This window comes from Monodon monoceros, unplaced genomic scaffold (assembly GCF_005190385.1).
Source record: "Monodon monoceros isolate NGI ecotype Baffin Bay Population unplaced genomic scaffold, NGI_Narwhal_1 Super_Scaffold_13, whole genome shotgun sequence".
Taxonomy (NCBI): Eukaryota; Metazoa; Chordata; class Mammalia; order Artiodactyla; family Monodontidae; genus Monodon; species Monodon monoceros.
The window spans coordinates 34,827,956-34,844,847 of record NW_021703769.1 but is presented as its reverse complement, the minus strand read 5'-3'; the positions used below and the strand labels follow the sequence as shown (position 1 = coordinate 34,844,847).

Below are 16,892 nucleotides of genomic sequence, written 5' to 3'. Positions count from 1 at the left end.
GCTATGCAGTAGGTCCTTGTTCGTCGTCTATTTTATATGTAGTAGTGTGTATACGTTAATCTCAAACTCCTAAATTATCCCTCCCCCCTCCTTTCCTCTTTGGTAACCATAAGTTTGTTCTCTACATCTGTGGATCAATTTCTGTTTTGTAAATAAGTTCATTTGCATCACATTTTTAGATTCCATATATAAGCAATATCATATGATATTTGTCTTTCTCTGTCTGGCTTACTTCACTTAGTATGATAATCTCTAGGTAAAGTTGCCTTTTATTCTTACTAGAAACTGGTATGAGTTGAAGTCCTTCAACCCAGAAAGGCCCAGAGAGGTGAAATAACTTGCCCAAAGGTTGTGAAGAGAGAATTTCTGCATAAAGATTTATGATCCTCAGATCCTCATGGTATTTTTTTTATATTATATTATATTTATTTATTTATTTGGTTGTGCTGGGTCTTAGTTGCAGCAGGTGGGCTCCTTAGTTGTGGCATGCATGTAGGATATAGTTCCCTGACTAGGGATAGAACCTGGGCTGCCTGCATTGGGAGCATGGAGTCTTAACCACTGTGCCACCAGGGAAGTCCCGATCCTCATGGTATTATGCTAAGTGAACTAAGTCAGAAAGAGAAGGACAAATACTGCATGATATCACTTATATATTATTTTTAAAAAGCTGAACTCATAGTAACAGAGATTAGAGTAGTGGTTACCAGGGACTGGAGGGTGGGAAAAATGGGGAGATGTTGGTCAGAGGGTATAAATTTACAGATATAAGATAAGTTCTGGGGATCTAATGTATAGCATGGTGATTATAGTTAATAATATTGTATTATATATTGGAAAAATGCTAGGGGAGTAGATCTGAAATGTTCTCACCACAAAAAAGAAATGATAATTATGTGAGGTGATGGAGGCGTTAGCTAACAATCTGGTGGTAATCATTTTGCAATATATAAATGTAACAAATCAACATGCTGTGCACCTAAGCTTACACAATATTGTGTGTTAATTATATCTCAATAAAGCTGGAAAAAAGACTTATGGTCCTAAGTCAAGAGCTCTTTCTGTCATACTCTCATTCAGTAACACATTTTTATGTGTCACAATTCTCCCTTTATTTCCTCAAATTATCCCAGGAATCACATAGTGAAATGCAAAATCTCATCCTTCTCCTCAATTCATGAACACATTGAAAGGAAGAGGGTGGTTTGGCAGAATCAAAACACAACAATGCCACCTAGGGCTGGGGCAGAAACCTAGCTGAGGGTCACAGCATGGACTTTCTCCACACTGAACACTGACAGAGAGGACTGTTAAAGTGAGCCACATGGCGGCACCTGCCATGAATATGTTATTTCAGTTCTATCCTCAAAAAGTAATGGGATTTGGACATAGAGAAATTCTGCACTCTTTTCAGAGCAAGTTGCCTCCTTTGTGACATCATAAGTATGGATCCCTTGGAGATATAGTCCTGCTGGGCAAAGGAGGTTTCCAAATTTTCTGAATTCAAAACAAAATCTACATAGCGCTCCGCCGTTTTGGCTGAATTTATTTTCCTTTCATACAGGCCTTGAAGAAGATAACAGCTTCATGCAGAAAATTAGCATCAAATCAATCACTTGGCAAATTTTCAGCCAGCTTCTGAGCAAGGAATAAATTTACATTCTTATTTATTTAGCTAAATGCTGGGCCAACAGGGCTTAATGACTTAGGCTGGTTATTCTGATCTCCCTTCTGAGGTTTTTATATACAGCACGCTTATAAAGAAAAAGCAAACTTGAAAAAACCAAGAAAGAAACAACAAAACGTTTCCAGCTGAGTTATTTGATTTGGTGACATTAATTCTCTCTTTAGTTAATAAAACTTTCTCCTCTGTTCGGCCGAATGAAGAGGAACATTTTCAGGTAAGTTATGATGAGAGGAAATCCCATTTCAAAGCTGTGCCCAATATAATCAAAATTTCAACTTGACTAACAAGCTGAGAATTTATCAAGAACATCAGGCCTCCTTGAAAGATCAAATGCTATCACAAAAGTATCAATTTGCATGACCTAGAAAAGGAGAACACAGTAAAAAAATATTAAATAAACAATCATAGCAAAAAGGGAAATGTTTAACATTTTACCATTAATGAAAGATTAAAGGAGAATGTTCCGAAAGAATGGACTTTTTGTGAAGGCTAATTAAAGAATGATACCAGCTGTTCTGTGAAACAACTGCATCTCAGGTTTTGATCACCATTGAGGCAAGTTTCAAAGAGAAAATACATTTGATCAGTGCTTAAAAATTTTTTGTGTGTACTTAAAAGAGAAAAATAAACTTCAGAAACCACCTGAAACTTGTAATTATAAATCCCTAGTGTTAAATCAGTGATTAAAAAGTCTACCAATATCTTCGGTTCTACAACATTTAATGGGACAATATTTGGAATTGAATGCGCTCTATACTTTGTATCCTTTCTTTCCTTCCATTGACAGCCATGTGACTCACCCTCTGGCTCTTTTCTCTTTCAAGTATTTTCTCTTCCTTCTACACTACTTTGCTGCCTAATTCACATATCCATTAAAAATACTTTTGCCCACTTATTAATAGTTGATGGATTAAAGAGTGTCACCTCTCAGAACTTCAGGGACTAGGTGTGGGGCTCAGGGATTCATTTGAGTTTTCCTTGAGAAATAGGAACCCCGGGCAAGTACAGAGGACCGAGGGAAGGTGCCTAGAATAGAAGATAATTCTGGAAGAGGGATTCGGGGATTCACACTGTCCCTAACAATACTATTAGGTACAGTCAACAGGAAGTTTTGAGAAAGATGACCAACTCTTTGTGGCAGCTCTGTTAAGTTTTCCCACTAATAGTTTAATGGTTACATACATATATATATGGGATTGGGAAGATAATGCAGGCTGGCAAAATGATGATGATGACTGAATCTGAGGGGTAGGTATTTGAGGGTTCATTGTTATATATCTATCTACATCTGAGATAGTTAACATTTATACATCAATAATAGATTTTTAAAAAGTATTGAGCATGAACTGGAGGTGCAAGAAATTTTAGAAATAAAATTTAGAAATTCAAGAGAAACCACAATATTTTAAAATTATGTAGTTCTGAAAGCAAGCAGAGAAATCGTTTAAATATATAACAAGCAACTTTCTTACTAATACCTTTTCTTGGTGATGGATCATAGTAGTTTTTAAACTATATTTTACTTTCTTTTCCATCATTAATCATTTTATTTCTCTTTAAAATTGTACCTTTTCTTCATCTATTTCATTTTTATCAACACCAAACATGGTTATGTTAGAAATCTCTCTTAGGACATGACTTCACTTTTCTTTTTACCTGTACTGTTTTCTATTTTGAACACAACATCCCAAGCTGATGTGGTGGCTTCAAATCTCATTCCTCATTACTGAGCAGATTGTTATGTGAAGGGTATACTTGGAAAAGATATCTGTCCTTTCAAGTACCAAAAGTTGCCCTCAGTTGTTTTCAGCAAAGGAGACCCTCAGAGAATAGGCAAAAGGGGGAAATTATCTAGAAGAATAAACAGCAAAGGCACCCAGTGTTTGGAGAAACTTGTAAGTGGAAGGATTTAAAGTAAACATGTCTAGGGAGTTCCCTGACAGTCCAGTAGTTAGGACTCAGTGCTTTCACTGCCCGGGGTTCAATCTCTGGTTGGGAACTAAGATCCCGCAAGCCACGTGGGATGGCCAAAACAAAAACAAAAACAAACAAAAAATAAAGTAAATATGTCTAAAAAATAGTTGTCTCTCGGGAGTTGTTTCTCAGGTCTGGGGATATGGGTGGCTGCATTTCAAAAACAAACAAAATCAAAATATGTTGTAACAATAAAAAAAAACCTATAGACAGCTTGCATAAGAACCACCCTCTTCCCAAAATCTATTCTACTAAGGAATCTTATTTCTGTTTCTCATTGATTGAACCTCCTGACCAGTTTTCAGAAAAGGATTTACCTACGTAGGTGACTACCAAGTTCAAACATATTTCTTGGTCCCTGCAATGATATAAATTCTTTGAAAATTTTACAAAGAAAACAAGCTATCCCCACAACTCTGTAAAAATGTCCAATTTCTCTGTTGCAGAACACTAAAGAATATAGCTCAGAAAAAAAAAAAAAAGAGGTGAGGTGAACTTGAAATTTCGTAGTTTCACTAAGCTGGCACTCAGGCCTGCTTTCCCCAGAGAATATCCTACATGTGTCTCCACCATTGGAATTAGCCAGACCAACTAAGAATCCTGGCAGCTATAATTTAAGTGTAATTTTAATGTTAAGTGAAGGATCATCTCTATTCATTCCCATAAGTGTTACAAAATAGAGACTGTCTGACTAAATAAGTTCATTTTCTCTTAATCATTAGGATTCGTGATTAAATTTCTTCAGTTCTGCTGCAAAGAAAGTGAAGTTGCTCAGATTAATGATTCCCATTTCTAGGTAATAGGCAACTGAAGAAAGTCAAGACCCGCCTACACCTGAGACACAGGTGTGCATTACTATAATTATAACATATCATTCAACAAAATAGAAATTAATAAAAAGGATAATCACATGCTAAAAGATGCTTTTTAAAAGAGTCAAATCCCAGTTTCAACCTTCATTCCTTAATATATATGACTTTCAAAGAAAAGCTATTTTATTTGTATGTCAGACATATGCAAAGTAAAAAAAAAAAATCTTTCAAGACCTTAGATTTCATTTTGATACCAAAAACATTCTTGGTGCAGAAAATATACCTCACTCATTTTTCATCCCCATAAAATATATCTTTACTGGATGTTAGGCTTATTGAACAATTTGCATATTAGGTTAATTTTATTCCCAGCACTTAATACAATATTTTTGATCTGAATTAAAATTATATAGATGTAACTTTAATCCATCATTCAGATAAAGAGCCAGGTATATAAAAGCCTTTCTATTAACACTCAGTACAACAGTCAGAAATGAAAGAGATAGATTCCTTGTTAGATTAAAATGACATTAGCATGCTTATGCTTTATTTAAATCTGTTGTGAAAGAAAGATATAAACTTATGTCAAGGGTGGTTTTCCATCAAGGTTTTGAATTTAACATTTGCCTTTTGGAAAATAAAACATAGATGAACAAACCCCTTGGAATCAATACTTATTCTCACACCTCTCATTGCAAAAGTTTTGCTCTTTTTTATGAATGTCATGAGGAATACTATTCTCTTCTTCAGGATATACCAGTAGTTTAGGCAGCTCACACAGCCAGCAAGCCTTTTCAGATAAAAGTTTCCACTTGCATGGATTTTTAACTCTGAAATGTGGTGCCATGAACATTCTCCTACACAGAAGGGAAAACTTGGAGGACGTTGTTTATCCATTTTTTTCCTGTAAGTGAGGACGGGGGTGGCTTGAATAGTTTTCAGCTATTTCTTTAGATGGAGGAAATAGCAAAGTGAGAACAGACTGACTATGACAAAGAAAAGTGACTATGGGAAAATACTAGAAAGAAAAAGAGCAGTACAGTCCTTCATATCTCACAGAGGCATTATCATAACAAGATTATTTATACTTGTTTGGATAGAGTGGTGATGAAGTTGTATACACAGTCTTCACTGCACTCATGGGAGGCCTCCATGTACAAGTAAAAAAATCTATTGGAGGAGAAGAAAACATTTAGTTGGCCTGGCTATGCATCTCCATCCAAAATAAAGTGTCCTGAAGGTGCCAGACATGAGTTTATTGAGCTAAAAACTAACAGACTGTTCAAATCTAAAAGAAAAATAAATACTTTAGAAGAAATGTAAATGCAATCACCCTGAAAAATATTCCCCTTGATCATAGGCATATCCATGCAGCTAAAATTTTGTTTATCCTTAGGAATGGCTACAGAGGAGAGAGATATAAATTCAAGGAAAATCTCCAATTAGCATTCTAGTGATTAACGTAAAATTTAACTGCTTGAGGTTTTCCTCCTTTCAGTGAACAAGCTCAGGGTGTGGTTTTAACGTAGTTTCAGAGTTACGTAGTTTCAAAGAATGAAGAGAAAGAGGAAGTGGGTGCTGGAGGCGTTCAGCCAGCTGACACTCAGAAGGAGAATAAAAAGGGGATTAAAATAAGCTGCCTGGATTCCTGGGAACAAGTAAGCCCCAGAATGTAGAGATGTCCAAGTGATACTTGTTAGAGCTGCACAAATGCTGTTATTTTAAGAAGTTGCATTATCTGAGCTAGGCTCCTAGGTCGCAGTACACATGCTCAGCTAACAGGATGCTTGTCTTGATGCTTCAGAAACAGACCTGGGTCAATGATCTGGGGGCAAGTATTGATACATTACTTTGGAGGTGATCACAGGAAGTACAATGACAGAGTAAGACAAGGAGGAAAGAAAGCCAATAGATAGCATGTTTACAGTATGTAGGATATAGAGCAGATTACCACTTTGGGCAACTGAGGCTCAATCCAACCAGCGCAACCCTAAGACTGTGTGAACATACCCCCAAGGGTCCTGGAAACTGGAGTACCGACCTGTCAACTCCCATCTCTTGTTGATGGAGCATCTCTCCTGGGATGCCCACTCCCTTGCATTACGGCCAGAAAACATTCTCAGGACTATGTAGGAACTCTACAGGTAAATGCTGGGGTGGGCCAGTGGAATATGAGTGCACAGAAAATGTCTGTTACACTGTTGAAGGAATGACTGTAAGAAATAAAATTTGGTCCTGATATTGATTAATCTTCATGTATTCTATGGGATCTACATTTGAAGGAATTTCATTAGGGCAAATAGATTTAGATTCCTAACTGATCAGTTCTCTATAAAAAATAATAAATATAGCCACAGTAAGTTCTAATTAGTAATCGTTTGTCAAGCACCATCCTAGCTGTTCTATATTTTTCCCTCTGCTTCATCTGCAAACTACGTTGAAAGGTAGCTATGTTTTTCTTCCCCTCAGTTTGCAAATAAGAACTCTGAGGTTTGGGGGTTGGTAAAGTAATTTGCCCAGGTTTGTAAAATGGGGGAAGGAAGATTTGCCACCGGGTACAGTGGATCATAAAGTCTAAGCCCTCTCTGTATCACATTGTGTTAAAAATGTAGCCAATTTGATGGAGTTGATATAAAAATAGTGCAAATATTTCAAACGGCAGAATAAACAAATAAATCAGCATCCATTCAAGTCATCTCCCTTAGTGATATTTTAGGCAGTTCCTAAAAGTACAAAATAATCCGAATGTGAAATTAAAACAGGAAAGAAATATGGTCTAGTGGTACCACTTGTCTTGCTAGGAAAGAATGGGAGCCAAACAGCCAAGTTCAATCATCATTTGTACAGTAATCTTTACTGAAAGTCAAAGTGCATGAAATATATAGCAGTTTTTTAAAAAAAGTCAGTGGGAAAAGAAGTGAGCTTCCTCCTCCTCATGGAGTCAGTATTTGTCAAACTTAAAAATTCTAAAGTATAGATAGCTTGTCATTCATGTTTCAAACTCTCCCCAGGCCTTCTGTGACACATGCAACCACCTAACTCCCAGCAAAATTCGTATACACCGTCATTTCCACTCCAGTGCATAAAAAGCCACATGTCCTGAGGGCTAGCGGTGTGTGCAAAGCAGGCAATTAGTCCGCATATGTTCCGTCCTGGTTAAAATCCCCCACAGAGCGGGTGACATGCATTACATTTTGGGGGTGGGGTGGGTTGAGGGGGAGCGTGGTGCTTCTGGGTAAGTTTCATTATCATTTTTTCCAAGTTTTAGAATAATGAAGCCTGTTTGTTAAAAGAATGCAGATAATATTTACTAAGTTCTCTCTGGTCCATGAGTCCTTTAATTGGTGAGATATTTTTTTTTCCTATTTTGTTGTGGGATTTGCCTCCTTATACGGTATTTGATACAATTAGAGGGCACCAAAGGGGCTTCTGAAACCTCAGAACAGAAGTGAAAATCAAGCATATTAAAAAAAGAAGGTCCAACAATTCCTTAGCAATGACAAACACAAACAATGCTCCCTTTGCAGTTTCTGGAAAATCCATGTGCTTAGCGTAGATGCTAAGGACTTCTGACACTGAGGGAGACAGCAGAAATTGTATCCTGTCTATCTGACTCTGAGTTTCAGATGCGCCAATTAAAAGCAATGTAACCTCGTGAGTTTTCTTAATCCTTCTATGACTCAGTTTCTTTGTTACCGGAATAAATGAATAATTATATGTTAAGTGCTCGGGGCAGCACATAACAAGCTGTGAGTATGTGAAAAATAAATCAATAGCCTGAAAATGAAAGACAATATAGGGGCATCTACTGAATAATTTAATTTCTTATGGACACCAGGACATGTTACTACAAATATATATATGTACATATATATACACACATATATATATTTACTTACTTTGTGACTTATCAAGCAAGACATATATTTGTATTTACATTTGTATCTATTTATTATATTATATTTAAACACACACACTTTTCCTTTATATTTTCCTTAATTTGCTCTTCCATGGGAAGCATAATTTAAAGAGTGCTAAAAGACATTTCTAGAACTTTTATGTTTCTGGCTCCTGTGTTCAACTAGCTTTGAAAATTAGGTAACTTTTTCCTCTGAGTTTCAGCTTAGTTTTTAATCAATATGGATGATAATAATGTCTTCTCACCTTAATGCATTAGTGTGGTAATCAAAATTGAATCTGCAAACTGTACTGTGTCACGTGTAAAGAAAGAATTTACATATTTTTGTGGTGACTGATGTAATAATTTATTTTAAGTATGACATGAAAAATAGCAGTGAAAAATTGTCAGCTGTTTATCTTTTTCTTATTAAAATTATAAAAGGGATACAGGAGCTTAAAGGAAAGAAATTTTCCTGTCAATTTGCTATAGGTAACTAAAGGAGTTTGAAGTAGATAGATAAGTTATCTAGCAGTGTCTAAATATAGATACGAATGTGTATCTACTAAAGGTTCTAAAAATATTTCAAGATTAAATATTATTTGATTTTCACATTTATCTCTTTGTTTTATTTATATCTCTTTTATTTTCCGTTACTCTAGATAAATGAGTTAACTATATTCCATAATGAATAAAGATCAATAATGTATTGTTCCTTCAGAAACACAGGTATTATAAAGCTCTTTATAATTCAAAGTCTGGAGGAGGTTTGATGTCTACTTTTATAAGAAATAACAAATAGCATCTAAATAAGCTCTGTCTTAAATATGCCTTTTTATGTGTGTGCTTCTCTTTGAAAGTAAGAAAATGTCTTCTAAAATTCTTTGCTATCCATCCATCAGAATAATCCAACATTACACATGAAGACCAAAGTTGTCATCTCAACTTTCCATGAGAAAACAATTATCCTGAGAGTTATTTGAATGTGTCTAGTCAGTAAAATCAGGCAGGTTAATAATATCTCCATGCCATTACAGTATCGCCAAGATTGCTAGTACAATTCTAAACCGGAATGTAAAAAGAATTCAATGAGTTATGAAGCTCTCAAAATTTTACAAAAATTGTACAAAAAAACAAGTAAGTATTCCCAGGACATTAGTAGCCAATTCTTTGCATTTTACTTGTCGACCTGCACGAATCAGTTTTGAAGTAATTTATTTTAACTTTGTTCTCAAATATCATTTATCCCTCTGTCACCTTTTCCCTCCTTCCCACTCACTCATCTTTTCTCTCCCCTACCAAAGTATTCCCTGGGGGATTTTGTAAAGCCTTTGGAAACTGGCAAACTACATGTTTTTATATCATCTTAAGAAGACAACATTTGAGGCATGGACTGTTTTAGGATGAACTGTAATGTAACCCAGTTTCATATAAAGAGAAATCATCCTACTGTCAAGGATCAATTCAAATTATTCCACTTCTTGAGTTCTCCAATTCATTCAAATACTTGCTTTATGATTAACTCATAGCAAACACTGACTTACGGACTCAAGAAACAGAGTAGTCTACAAAGTGGGAGTAAGAGGATTCATGCACTTTCCTTTCTTTTCTTTAACGATTCCCACTTGATACCTTCTTGCGAAATATACTGTAGAAGATATTGGAAGATTCGCTCAGAGTTTCACTTCAGTCTAGTGATTTCCTAGCATTGTTGGCTAATTTCAACAATTAAGTACAAAAAATGGATTGCACTGAGCCATGAATAGGTTGCCTCTCATGGTATGCTGGTACATATTTAAGGCTTTCAAAGGAAAAAATCCCAACAAAACCCAAAAACCCAAGCAAACAAACAACAAGAACAAAAACCCCCATATCCCTGAATTGTAGCACTTACCACTTTTCATGATGTAAACACTGCCACTATAGCCAATTTTAAACTACCCAAATAACATCACTGGATTCAGAAGTGGAAAGAGATGTACAGATGTGCTACAGATGTAGCACACTATTATATAATATTTCACTGTACAGATACAAGAGCTATAAATAGCCTCAAGATCATAATCATAAAATATAACAAAATAAATAGAAAGTGATGAGTGTTGAGTATTTATTACCTATATATTTAATATAATGTATTTAGTTGCAAATTCATCTTATTTAATTTATAATAATGGCTGTGTTTAACAACCCGTAGCACATTTACCAAAAATTTAACAATTGACTATCATGAACTGGTATGAGCTGGCTCCAGCTCATCACTGGTTGTGTCCAGCGGTGGTCTATAAAAGTTAAAAGAGACTGCTATGTTTCTGGGAAATAGGGAAACGTGTCTGTTTGAACAGCATCACCCCCAAATCTCTATAGGCATCAATTTATCTATTTTAGCTTCTTTCTGGTTTTCTTCCTGGCTGGAGATTGCTTCGCAATTGCTTTATTGTCACAGATTGCTCTCCTCGGGCCTTATCTGACACATGTAAGAGGACCTCACTCTGGGTACTCCCCTAGAATGGTTCTGTTGGGTAGATCCCAGCTTCCTGGGCTCTAAACCTATAGGGCTGGGTCCTGGACTCTCACCTTCAAATACAATTATAGTCCAACTCAAAGTGAAATGTAATAAGAGCATTTCACTCCAAAGTACAATGACTAGCATGGTTTTCTCCTCATTAGAGAGTCTGGTTGTCTAGAGACACTCTGCTATTGACAGATATTCCAAAGGCTCCTTTGTGGAAGAACATTTAGAGTGTTCCTAGTGTTTGTGGGCATCTGCCCCAAGTTCTTTATTCATCCCGTGAACAAATGCTTGTAAGTACCTGCTGTTTACCTGGCATGGTGCTGGTTGATGAAGCTACATTAGGGAAAGAAAACAGATACTATACACCCTGGTGATATTTATAATCTGGTTAGGACACAAGCATTAAATTACTCAAAGAGTCTCTAAATAAACAAGACAGAGCTTGTTATGATATAATTAATGGAATAAGGGAGGGCTTCCTTAAAGATGTATTAGGTGAACTAAAATTTGAAAAATGAGGAAGAGTCTTAAGCAAGTGAAGGAAGAGTAGTAAGAAGCCCTTCAGTCAGGGGAAACAGCATATGTAAATGCCTTGTGGGTGGAGGAAGACAATCAAGTAAGAGAAAGTTCAAAGCAAGAGAAAGTTCAAAGCGGGAAGGGAGTTTGCGTGAAATGAACCTGGGAGGTAGGTAGGGAGCCAGGCTATACTAAGAGGTATGGTCTGTGCTGCTTAGGGAGTTCTAAGCCTTTGAACAAAGGGAATCCATTGAATAGGTTCAAGCAGAGGAAGAACACGGTGTGATTTGCTAGAACATAGAGGACAGATTGGAAGGGAGGCACTTGCAGCATTTCAGGGGCATCGTGGTGTAGCTGGACAGATTTGAAAGACATGGAAGAGGCAAAACTAGCTTGACCTGATGTTAGATTGGGTACTGGGATTGAAGAGATGGAGGTGTTAGCAGGTTCTGAACAACTGAGACGTGGTGTAGCCAAGAGACACAGGGACACCTGGAGAAGGAATATGTTTGAGGGGAGTAGATGGTATGGTAATGAGTTGGGTTTTTAATATGCTAAGTCTGAGGTGCTTTGGAGACTATTCCTGTTTGTGGATCATAAATCCAATTGCAAAAGTCTTATCTACCAGAGAATGGCTACAGAAACAGAGCCCCTGATTTCAGTTTTATTCTGGATAGAACTCTAAATACAGCAAAAACAACCTGAAGAGTAAGATGCCAAGTGGATTTGTTACACTTTCTCCTCTTACATGGATTTTGGGTCATTGTTCTTTAATCCCTCAAATATTTTTTTTTCCTTTGATTCACATCATTAAAATCACTTTATATTTATCAAAATGTAGCCCCAGGAAGCCAAATGAAGTATGTACATTTAAAGAACAGCTTCTAAAGGACTTAAGGAGAGGTGATACATTTTGGATAAGTCTCCACAGAAGACAGATGTTAACAAAGATTTCTGTGCATTGTTACATTCAATAGTGGAAGTGGGTGATTGAATTATAAAGGTACTTCATCAAAAACACTGATTTCTAAGGCTATTATGTTTTAGGAGGGTGGTTCTGAATAGTGATTTAGAACAAAAACAGCACCTTTGAAGTGTGATATATTAGATGTTTATGTAACTATAACAAAAGAACTATAAATTTCATTATGAATTTGATTTCCCCAAATCCAAGTGATTTGCAAAACTCTTAAATATTTTAGTAATATTTTTAAGGCAACATATAAAACAAAAATCACTTAAGCACATAGGATGGAATTTTATGCAGCTTTAAAAAATCATGTTGATGGTGTAATATTAGGTATAAAAGCAACCCTAAGAACTTGTACACATGGTCTTAATTCGGTGCAACTATAAGTACAGAGAGCACTCAAAAGAAATATAAACTATTAGCAATGCTCATATCTACATTGTAAGATGTTGTTTCTTTTTTCAGATGAAAATAACTTCTGAATATGAAGATGAGGCATACACTTATAAAAAATTCAAGTAATTTAGAAAAGGATAATGAAACTAAATTAGCTCTGAATTCTACCACCCAGAAGCAACCACTGAAAACATGTTGGAAAACACCTTTCTAGATCAGTGTTGCCTAATACAACTTTCTGTGTTGATGGCATTGTTCTGTATCTGTGCTGTCCAATATGGTAGCCATTAGCCACAAGCGCCTATAGAACACTTGATATGTGTCTATTGCAATTAAGGAAGTTAATTTTTAATCTAATTTAATTTAATCTGATTTAAATTAATTTAAATTTAAATAATCATGTGAGGCCACTGGTTGGCAAGTTGACTGCATAGTTCTAAACATTTCTCTAAAGGGAACCCTCCTGCACTGCTGATAGGAATGTAAAGTGATACAGCCACTATGGAGAACAGTATGGAGGTTCCTTAAGAAATTAAAAACAGAACTACCATATGACCCAGCAATACCACTACTGGGCATGCACTCTGGGAAAACCATAATTCAAAAAGATACATGTACCACAATGTTCATTGCAGTACTATTTACAATAGCCAGGACATGGAAGCAACCTAAATGTCCACTGACAGATGAATGGATAAAGAAGATGTGGCACATATATACAATGGAATATCACTCGGCCATAAAAAGGAACAAAATTGAGTTATTTGTAGTGAGATGGATGGACCTAGAGTCTGTCGTACAGAGTGGAGTAAGAAAGAGAAAAACAAATACCGTATGCTGGGCTCCCCTGGTGGCGCAGTGGTTGGGAGTCCGCCTGCCTATGCAGGGGACACGGGTTTGTGCCCCGGTCCAGGAGGATCCCACATGCCGCGGAGTGGCTGGGCCGTGGGCCATGGCCGCTGAGCCCGCGCGTCCGGAGCCTGTGCTCCACAGAGGGAGAGGCCACAACAGTGAGAGGCCCATGTACTGCAAAAAAAAAAAAAAAAAAAAAAAAAAAATACCATATGCTAATGCATATATATGGACTCTAAAAAAATGGTACTGACGAACCTAGTGGCATGGCAGGAATAACGACGCAGACATAGAGAACAGATTTGAGGACACAGTGGGGGAAGGGGAAGCTGGGAGAGTGAGAGAGTAGCATTGACATATGTACACTACCAAATGTAAAATGTATGGCTCGTGGTAAGCTGCTGCATAGCACAGGGAGATCAACTCAATACTTTGTGACGACCTAGAGGGATGGGATTGGGAGGGTGGGAAGGAGGCTCAAGAGGGAGGGCATATGGGGATATATGTATGCATACAGCTGATTCACTTTGTTGTACAGCAGAAACTAACACAACATTGTAAAGCAATTATACTCCAATAAAAATGTGAAAAAAATAAATATTTCTCTACTTAGACACATACCCAAATATCCAAATAATTTTATATAAATGGGACCAAACTACACATATTTATTTTTACCTTGGCCACTTAATATATTAATGAAATGTTTATATAAATACAGGTATGTATTGCCTTTTTAACTGATCCTGCTGCCTCCCATTATATAGATGTACCACAATTTATTTAATATATCTTTCGTCATTGGACAGGTTTTAATTATAAACGATGCTTTAACAAACATCTTTGTGTCTATGTTATCATCTACTTGACTGAAGATCTGTTTGAGATAAATTCCTAGGCAGGGAACTGCAGGGTCAAGGGTATACATGTTTAACTTGTGATACATATTGCCAGATGCTCTCTAAAGAGTCTTTACTAGTTTACAGCCCCACAAATAGCAGATGAGGTCACAAACATGGGTTATTGGCAATTTTTTCATTTTGGCAGTCTACTGGAAGAAAAATTGTATCTTTTTACTGTTTTTATTTGTTTTAAAAATTACTTGTGAGGGTATCTCTTTATTTATTGGCTATTCACATGTCTTTTATAGTATGAACTGTTTGTTCAGGCTGTTACCCCTCTATTCTGGTAGGCTATTTCTGTGTTTCTTATTAATTTATAAGAAGCTTTTGCTTTTATTGACCCTTTGCCTGGCATATATGTTGTAATATTTTTTCTAAATCATTTGTCTTAAATTCTTGTCATGATGTATTTTCCCCCTACAGAAATTTAAAACAATTTTATATTCAAACCTATCAGTCTTTTTAATTATTTTCTGACTTATTGTCATGTGTGAAAGACTTTCCTTATCTTGACATTACAGAAATATTCAATTTATAAGCATTTATTTCTTCAATATCCTTTATGTAATTTGCAAATGTTTACAAGGACCATGCACTTTTAATACATTATTGTAGTATCAAGAAAAATATAATGAGGAAAATGCTTTTTAAAACAACTAAGAATCAAGCTTTCTTTTAAATGGGAACTTATGCTACTAGTTTCTTTTCATTCTATAGATGAGCATTTACTAATGCTAGACTTTGTAAGAGAATCTTATGATATTGACTGAAGGTTACATACTAGCACAGAAGGGAGCCAGCACTAGCCTATGTTCTGAATTTCCCCTTGTGAGGTTATTACAATACCCATAGGGATGCTTAATGAGTACAGCTAATGTCCCTGAAGTCAGTACCCAAATGTTGCTATTGTTGAACTTAACACTCTTAGAAGACCTTGAAAGGGCTCCACAATGATCATGCTCTAACACCTGAGTACTTGAAGAAAAGTGTACATACATGTAGGCACATATATAGCTTTTAAGGAGAGCTATGGGGTTTAGTGGGTCCATGATAACCCAATGCACCCAGGGAACACAGGGCATGTAATGCTTCTGTGTAAGCAGAGGGTAATGGGCCTCCTATTGCTCTAGAATTCCACTTGGTCATGGTAGAGGAGAGGACTGCAGGGTGCAGGAAAACAAGGCTATGAGAAGATGGGACCTGAAATGTATAGGGCATTGGGTTGAGGAGAGACAACTATCTCACATTTATATACCACCCTTTCCCTACTTTGTCCATCCAGTGAACAACAAAGATGAGGCCTTAAGGTCAGCCTTCTTCAAAATTGCTTTTTGGATCTTTATATCACAGAATCCCAGGAAAACTGTGAATGTTTACTTAGGTGACATTTAGTACAAGAATTGATTCACCTATGTACAACTGAATATTCTGAGAGCTTTACAAATACTATAAAAATACTTCTTTTTTCAGGTGTTCTTTCATTTGTACTCCCCCCTCCACCCCGCTTTAATTCAACAAACTTTATGCTTGTATTTCCATTCTCTATACTAGGGGTATGTTTATTACCGAGGTATAACCTTTGCCCTTAAGGTTCTAATGATCTGGTAGAGTAGAAATGTACATAGATCCTTAGTGTGTAATGGGATAAATGCTTTTGGAGCATTGAAGAAGGCCGCCTAATTGTGTTTAAGGAAGTTAAAACCAGCTGCAAAGCTGGTAGAAAAGTTTTCTTAAGACTGTATCTCTTAAGAGTTTGCAGACACATGAATAGTGCAAAGGAAATGTTCTGAAAATACCAGTAGAAATACTAGGAAAAGTGATCAAAGAGTCAGTATTTCCTGCACACTCAGCCAGTAAAACTCCATAAACTGTATTTGGCCAATAAAATTTCTTCTAGTTCATGTTATTAGCCCTCTTGGTAATCCTAGTCCTCATGAAGAAGTTGTTTTTACAGCTTCTACAAATGAAAAACATATGGAAATCATGTTTTCAGGGATTGAGTAACCCATAATTTAATTTATTATTAAAATAAAGTCTTAGTAGAGGCTTCTAACATTTTCAGATAATCAGACAGCAGGTAACTTGATGTGAATGAACTGAGTACAGTGGAAATCTCTCTTGGTAATCCCTTTGTTAAAGGTACTGATGTAGTTTTTAATTTTAACCTTATATAAGGACTTTTAACACTAAGGCTTAACCTTATCAAAGCCAAAGTATTCCTCTGTATTTCATAACTAATAACTCAAGAAGATGGGGCCTGATGAGGTCCATCTTGCATACATGCTTTCCTAACCTTAAAAACACAAGGGCTTTTACTTTAAAATAAAAGTTTGCATTCACACAGAACTTGGCACATATTTGTATATGTAT

General features: G+C 36.2%; 1 protein-coding gene across 3 annotated transcripts in view; it reads right to left on the bottom strand.

The window, feature by feature from the left end:
• The window catches only part of PLCB1 (phospholipase C beta 1), a 682,570-nt gene that overhangs the window by 223,169 nt on the left and 442,509 nt on the right, over nucleotides 1–16,892 (bottom strand). The gene's annotated exons all lie outside the window — the stretch shown is intronic.